Source organism: Lathamus discolor, chromosome 2 (assembly GCF_037157495.1).
Source record: "Lathamus discolor isolate bLatDis1 chromosome 2, bLatDis1.hap1, whole genome shotgun sequence".
NCBI lineage: Eukaryota > Metazoa > Chordata > Aves > Psittaciformes > Psittacidae > Lathamus > Lathamus discolor.
In genome coordinates, this window is record NC_088885.1 from 43,035,605 (window position 1) to 43,043,857 (window position 8,253).

The following is an 8,253-nucleotide window of genomic DNA, read 5'->3' on the forward strand; positions in this document are numbered from 1 at the left end:
TCTTTCTTTTTGAAGAGCTAGCTATTACTTACCGCTTACCTCCCTCAGAAGAGGAGGGCTTGGAGTCATGTTGTGCTAGGCCATCTGCTAGTACTTCAGAGGTGGGTTAACAGCACCCTTATCTAGTGCTATAGCTAGTTTCTCTAGTTGCTGTATCTTTCCCTAAGCTACAGAAAGGCACTACAATGCCCACATGCTTTTTGTGCTTGCAGGCATGGTTATAAGAAGTCTGAAAACCTGTATGGCTATCAATGCAATTACAGTGAAACAGAGGTGCACTTCAGAACATGGGTTAACATCCGAGATGCTGACTGCAGTGTTCTCACTGCATCTGGGACCTGGGGGGTGGGGATAACATAGCGCTTTGGTGGGTGTTAATAAACAGCAAAGAGTTCATGGTAAAAGTTGAATTTTTATTTTAGGTTTCTCAAGTGTTCTACCTTAAAGAAAGCGCTGATAACTTCAGTTTATGGTGGGCATATATACCTTTCACTGATATTGACTAGCTAGGTAAAGATGGAGCCTTTAATTCTGTATGCTCTTGCGTATTGATGGAAACCAAAAGATATGAAAGACTGAGAAGCATGACGGTAACAGAATTCTGTTCACCTAATGAATCTGTACCTGTTTTATGTCTAGTTTCCTGACAGAAGGGAGCTGTGTTTTAGTATCTTTGCCTTTTTTGTTGTTCATTAGGTAAAGAAAATACCGCAAAATGTTGGCTTTAAAATAGTTTAATTTTTTATAAAGAAACTGAATCTCTGCATGGTTGCTTTTTTGGGGTGCTGCTGTCAGTGTTGCTGGCAAAGTGCTATTGTAACTGAGCTGTGTAAGCATAGGAAGATGCTTCAGTAGGAAATTGCTAGAAGGAGTTTGAGCAATTTTCTTTTGGAGGGACAGGAACTGGTAGGTGGAGAAAAACTTACTTTGAGAGGTAGCAGCAGCAGATAGCCTCTCTGAGTATAGAGTTTGACAGAGAGCACCTTCCTTTCCCTTCCTTTGGTGTTTTAAGCTATACTGTAAGGAAGTCTACGGCATTTGCCTCGAAGCAGTGGTGTGGGTCTGTCCCACAGTGCATGCTGGGATCTTACTCCACCAGCTGCTCCCCTCAAGAGCTAAAGGGGATGCTGCTTTGCTCCTGCCTGGCCTGCACACCCTGCTGTTGTCCTGCCAGGATCCCTGGCATGAGGCAAAAGTACAGATCCAGGCTTCATCCTGAGCTGGAATTGGAGGGTAGCTGGGCTGTGTATGGGCCTGGGAGCTAAAATGTCCTCACAGCTGGCAGAGCTTAAATGTAGCCATAGGGAACACAAGAAGGAGTCCAGAAAGTTGCAGAGCCAAATGTGCTCAGTGCAGGACCTCACGGTTTTTAGTGAAGTGTTAATAATGGTCTCTCAGACGGTTTCCAACATAATCTGTTGGAGCACTGACAGCATTTAAGATTTGGCAATAATGCTTGAATTTACAAATTGTTGGTTTTCAAGACCACAGGCAGTACTCGTAGAGGCTTTTCTGTAGCTTACAGTGTTTGAGTCAAAGCTCATAGGAGAGGAAAAACTTACTAAATTAGCAGATCTAGTTGGAAGAGACACGTATTAAGGCACAGAGATCCTTTTTCAGGTACATGAAATGGCTGTAATAATGCTATTATCACAGCATATCTCTGTTTCTCAGTGTGAACCAGAAGATATAACAATGCCTTTTTGTGTCAGGTCTGGATGCCTGTCCCTCCCTCTACCTATGCAGCAATGCAGCTAGAAAGATGGTAAAGGAGTAAGAGTGTGAAAAGCATCAATGGACTGTTAACATGGCACAGCTATGGGAGGTAGTTCAGGTACTGGTGGCAGTGTGGTTGAAGCAGCACAGAGCTCAGCAGCTGAATGTACCTCTCCAGAAAGCAGGCTGCTTCCTGGGGCTTCTCTGGTTTGGTGCCACAGGGAGTGTGTTTGGGAATGGGCCTGAAATGGGCCTTCTCTGGCTGTGAAGTTTGACTGACTGACCTCCCTCCAAGGGGGGGTGGGACACCTTCCTACCGTGCTATTTGTTTCTCTTAGGATTGTGTCCTAGCTGGTAAATGAAAGAAAATTCTTGTTTCACAGGCAAGCATGATGAAATACAATGGATTGAGCCAGCAGGTGAATTTAACCCTGGGAATATCCTTCCTGCTTCTCTTCTCCCTTTAAACAGGAAGAAAAAGACAACTTCTGGTCTTGCCGAGAGAGGAGAGGCAAACTGTATGAGGCTGGAGCAATCAAAAAGAAGTGGAATGAAGTTTTGCCTGTAAGTTCCAGATAGGCAGCAGTGATATCTGAAGGTCTGCAATGATGTGTTTCCTTCCTCTTGCGCCCCTCAAAAATACAAGTAGCTTCTGAGCTTAGTGGAAATTATTTGCAATGTTTTTCATAATAACAGTCAGAAGCAATAAAAGCATTTAAGTGCATTTGCCTTGCCCTACAGACAAGTCAGACTGTATACATATTGAAACTTTTTATCATACTAGCTTGAAGTCTGAATGTACCCTTTGTTTGCAGACTCCTGCTCTGTTTTCTCAGACTAAAAGGACTTTAACACACCACAGTAGTCTATCTCTGTACCCTAAGAAAGGATCAAGTACACTCAAACCATTCATGTATATAAAATATTCCTTCAAGAAACCCAACAATGAAGATTTTATTGCTCAGCAGACAACCTCTTCCACTGTTTTTGGAACCTTGATAATGGAAATCTTACCCTTCTGTTTAACCTTTATTTCCTTTGCTGTAATGAGAGTGCGTTCCCTTAGCTGGGGCTTCTACTGAAACCTGTGTTTGCCAGGTGATGCTGACGTGGCCAGTGGAACCAAGCTGACAGTTGTTTCATTTATGACATGTAAAACAAAGAAGCAGTTGCATTTCCTGCGGGACAGGAAAGCCGCTCGTTGTGAAGCAATGTCTTTTCATTTTTTTCCTTTTGGGTAATACAGTACAGAACTAGTAATGTAATCTCTCTCTGGGCCTGTACCTCTTTTTTAATGCATCAGTGTCTGTGGAAATGAACCATATAAAAAAACTTAGAGTAATGCACTTAGTTCTCAGTGTGGCTCTGAGGAAAGCGGCTTAACTCCTCTGTGTCCCTGTACTCTGTATATAGGAAAACACCTCTGAGGCATTTTTTGTTCACAAACCCATGAGTCTGTAGTTTAATGACCCTGTGGTAGTCCACATGTTTCAGAATGTCTGCTTGGAGTTTTGTCTCCTCGGTGAACCCTAAAAAGCTGTGGTATTGTTACCAGCCACTCCTGAGCTGAGGCAAATCCTTGGGGGTGATTGGCTTGAGATCAGCAGTGCGCAGGAATCAAGTCAGCAGACTTGGAAATGTATGAAAACATGTTAAGGGAAAACAAATGCTGAAGAGTCCCTAATTTATCTAGCAGATGGTGTTTGAGGGGTTTAGGTTTTTTTTCCTATTATAAATAAATCATATAATTGAGAATTGTTTCAGTTCAGTTATTTAAATCTGTGTTTTCCTGTTTGCTCTCTGCTTATGCTTCTGTCTTGACCCAGGTGGGTGCTTGGTGGCTCCTGCCGTGTTTAGTCCTGGCAGCACTGTGAGGCTGAAGTCTTTTGGAGTGGCTGTTATTAATCTGTTAGCAACCACATGCAAATGATTAACATTCGTACTGTTTCCATATATTTAGTGGAAAGTTCTAGGTCTAATGTTAATTTAGTAATAAAAGGAGATTAGACTGGAAATATTTTAGGGATGTTCAGTCTTACAGGGATGGCTGAAAATGGGAAGGGAAGAAATTACACGGCACCGAGACAGCAGCATAGTTTACGGTTAGCTTATCCTAAAGAATACCATGATATTTTGTAATTACTTGCAAACACTCACTGTCTGCATTGCAAGAAGGATTTAGTATCTCTAATAGGGGAACTATTTAAATAAAGCAGTTGCTATCTGTCAGCAAGGTGTTATGTACCCTCTGAATGTTTCGTGTCTCAAATCATGTGCTAGAAATGTGTACCGTGATGGAGAGTGCTGTCTTCTCCCACAGATGAGACTGAAGGTCCGTTCTATGTTATCAGAGATATCAGTGATAGCACAGGGGCTGGAAAAGAAGTGCTCTGCATTCTGACCTACACCTATCATGCAGGCAAAGTCTTCTGCATCCATCCTTGCAAGTAGGATGCACTCTTTATCCCCCTTGATTCCTGTATATTTTTACAGCATAACTGACATGGGGAAGCAAGAGAGCAAAGGGGGAAGCATACGTGATGAAAAAGTAGGCCAATGAAGGTCCAAGAGAGAATCTGCTCCTTTCTGCCTCCACCAGCCCCAAACTGTGTGCAAGACAGATTGACATAAAGGTCCCTCTTTAGAACTCTGCCGTTGATCAAGTACATGTGTGCATTGTATGAAAAGTGATACCTAATAATGTGTAAAATAACTTTAAGATGTGAGAGTTTGTGTGTGTTCTTGTGTTCTGTAGTCTCTGCCTCCGTTGCAGACTCTCCTGTAGGCTTTGCAAGGGTTAGGTGAGTTTGCCACCAAGCAGAACTCTTTCCTACAGAGCTTTTTTTCTTCAAAATGGCCTATTGAAAAATCCCCCTTTGCCTGTGCACAACTGATTTTTATGAAGTCCTGTCAAATCTCCTAATCCAGTTTTGGTCTTCTGATGCAATTTTCTTTTATCCCAAAACCCAGCTCTCCAAATTTGCCAAAGAAAACACTGGGTGCTATAGAAAGGCCATTTTAAATGAAGCTGTTCATAGGAGCCTGTTAGGAAAGTGAAAAAGTAAAGAAAAAAAAGACAAAAGGCAATGTGTTTTTTGTATCTTATATATACATTAAAAAAAACCCCACCACTTTCTTTTATGCTCTGATTAGAGACTAAGTGGACCCTTGAAACCACAATCTCTTTCCTTGCTGAAATTTTATATCTCTCACTTAATAAGGGGCCATGTATGTGCTGGAATTTTTATTTAAAGACCAATGTGAATGTTGTTACTAGATTTTCAGACATGAATAAGAAATGCTGCTAAATGAGACCTTCCAAGCTGATACGGGAGAAAGAAGATACTTGTGTTGGGCACCTGCAGCCATCTATTATCACAGCACATGAGCTCTCTCAGCCATTGGCCTTCTGCAGTGCTTTGAGATAGGCTTGTGAAATAACTGCAGATGGTTCTTGATTACTGCAGATGCTTTCAGGTGGCACACTGCCTTTGAGTATTTGGGCACAAATTATTTGTGTGAAATCCCATGAGGAGACAGAAACCTGGAGGCTGAACTAGCATGCCGGAGTGCCCACCTAGTGTCCGTGAACCCAGTCAGTACTTTCTGCCCAGTTCAGTGGTTGTAGCTTCTCTGAAATACTCTATATAAGCTTCATTTAGGCACACTGGAAACTTGGAGAAATAGGGATTATAGCCTCATTCAGGGGCCATTAGTCTGTTTACCCAAGGCCAGCACTGTCACTCTAGCTCTATGGCTTTGAGTAAGGGAGAGGACTCAGTTACGCTTCCTCTAGGTTAGAGCAGGCTTCAGTTACAGTTTTGCTTTCAGAAAGAATGATGTAGAGAGAATGTGCTGGATATATGTGCTCTTTCAATGGACTTACCTTACCAAATGATCCTTATGTCTCTATAGATCTGTCATCTTCAGCAGTCTGTTAAAGTTTGGTTGGTTGGGTTTTGTCTTGTGGTTTTTCTTTTTGTCTCGTAATAGAAGTCACACATAGAATTTTTACACCTTTTGGTGAAAATGGAGTGCCTGCAGTGTTGTGCCTGCACTAGTGGATGATATTTACCTTGTGAGCAATGTCACTTTAATCTACTGAGCATGAGGCTTACAGATGAAAAGTGGTGTGGGCTTTTTCTTCAGCTTATCCATCTGAACATGATGTATCCAAGTCCTAAAACCTGTCATTTTCCTTACTGCTCACTTTGTGTTTTCTCCGAAGAAGGAAACCAGATTTTCCTGCTGAGACCCATTTCCAATAAATGGTGTTTAAAAATATTTAATTCTGACAGCAATTCTACTTTCTATCCAATCTCATTTGAAGAATAATGCTCTTGACTCATCTTGTGTTGCCATTTGTCCCTCACACAACCCATCTAGTGCACTTAAATGCAGTTCTGGAGGCTGTAAAAGCCTTTAGCCATCCTTTCGCTCCCTGGTACAGTTCTGCTCTCTTGTTCATGCCTTCCAGCAGCATAGTGATTTTCCTTTCAGATCGCAAGCAAAATCTCTCAGCAAAGCTCCCTGATATTCTGCAAATGCAGCTCTTTGTGCTTTATAGATGGAGAAATTGATCCCTTCTGTACATGCTGGCTTCAAGATTAAGATGGCATACTTTCATTTATCTTAATAAGCATGTTAAAAATCACACCTTTAGCTTAACTGGTTTAAGCTGTCCATGTAGAGAAGGCCAAAGATGGAGCACACAAAGTGACTGCCTTAAGATCGGTCAGAAATGATGACTTCATCCTGTAGTGGCTGAATAGCTCCAGATGGCCTTTGTTGTATTGTACAAGAAACCTCTGTCTGAGGCAGTGTCAGGGTTAACATCCTGGCTGGTTTGTTCCCTTTCTCAGTATGCTACTCTGACTACACGGGTGCTCTGAAAATGACTGTAAAGTCATAGGTGAGAAAATAATTTCCACAAAGAATAGCTCAATAGGCAGATCTTTGCAAAGCAGGGAAGCTATTGGAGGGTGAGTTATTAATCCCAGAATAAACCTAGGGAGATAGAAATGCAGCAAGGGAGGAAGAGCAGGATTGGTTTTGGATCAAGTGCTTTTCAAGGTCTCTTCCATAAGATGGCAGCAGCTTATTCTGTGAACTGGACTGTAAGACTGAGGTGAAGGAGTATCTGCTGCAAGCCATACTGATCAGCCATTCAAATTTCATAGGTTTTATCTCTATTTGCTTGGTACACATCCCTTATAATTGCCCCAGTATAAGTCAGTTAGGAACCATACTAGACCATTTTCTGTTGTCTGGTACATTGGTGACTTGATTTTGTTTTTAATAAATATAGGCACAGATGCTAAAAGGCAAACTCTGCAAGAGAGTTGTTAACAGCAAATGACACTTTTGCATTTGCAGGGTTTGAGTGTGCAGGATGCAGGGAGAGTGACAGGTTTGCTTGACCTATTTTGGATTCTAAGTGTTTCATTTTGCATGGTTATTTTGTTAATAACTGCCCAAACCAACTTGAGTTCTGAGAGCAGAAGACACAGAAAAGCAATTGGGATTTTCTCTCCTCAAAACAATAGAGATCTGTTTAATGACACTGAACTATTTCAGTGGAATCAAACATTCATTTTCTTTTGAAGAGGAGGATTGTGGAGATAGGGGATTTTATTTTTCTCCTAACAGAAAGCAGTGGAAGAAAAAGCATTTGAGAGGACCTAGTTTCTGAAGTCTTACGACATAAAGAATTTTATATTTCAGCTTCAGCTATATTTTCACCTTCCCTTCTAAATGTTTTCTGTACTTTCAGTGATGCCCACAGTGGTGTGTGCAGTACGTTTATGCAGTTTGACTATTTCCACTTCTTTGAGGCATTTTTCTCTGCAGATGAGTGTCAGACAGCCTGTTAGTTTCAAGAATTTAACAGCCACAAACTGCTGTGATACCCTCTAATAGAAGATTAAATTTAAATGTGAATTACGAATAATTTTCTCAGTGTTTGTTCTTATTCTGAATAGCTGGAAAACATGGGAGGAGCTATGAGCAGCCTATTTTTGGCATTTGCTGGTGCTTACACTTACTGGCTAATGTTAGTCATCTGTTTTTTGTTTCCTGTGGCCCATTAGTATCCAATCTATCAAGTGCACAGGAGTCACAGTAACAAAGCTGTAAACTTGAAGAGTGGAAAGAATAAGAACTTGTGGTATTTGCCTCCCATTTGTTTTTAAATTACACTATTCAACTTCCGTGAATCTGATTTCTGTGTGTTGATGGACTGTTACAGCACAGCCCAAATGGGGTTTGTCACGAGCGGGCCTGACATTGCTCTTCTGTTCTCTAATTGAGAAGCTGGCTTGTGGAAGACCCCAGGGCTGGATCTTGTCTGGAAGTGAATGGGCCAGAAAGTGCAAGCGTGAGTGGTTTCCACAGGTGTGCTGGGAAAGAGATGCACCCAAATTACTAATGACAGGAGAGCAGTAGTTTTAATCCTGGAGGAGACCTTGGGGGTTTAGAGCCTGAGAGCATCTTTTTCTTAAATATTGGACCTGCTTTGCTTCTGAAACATCAGCTGAG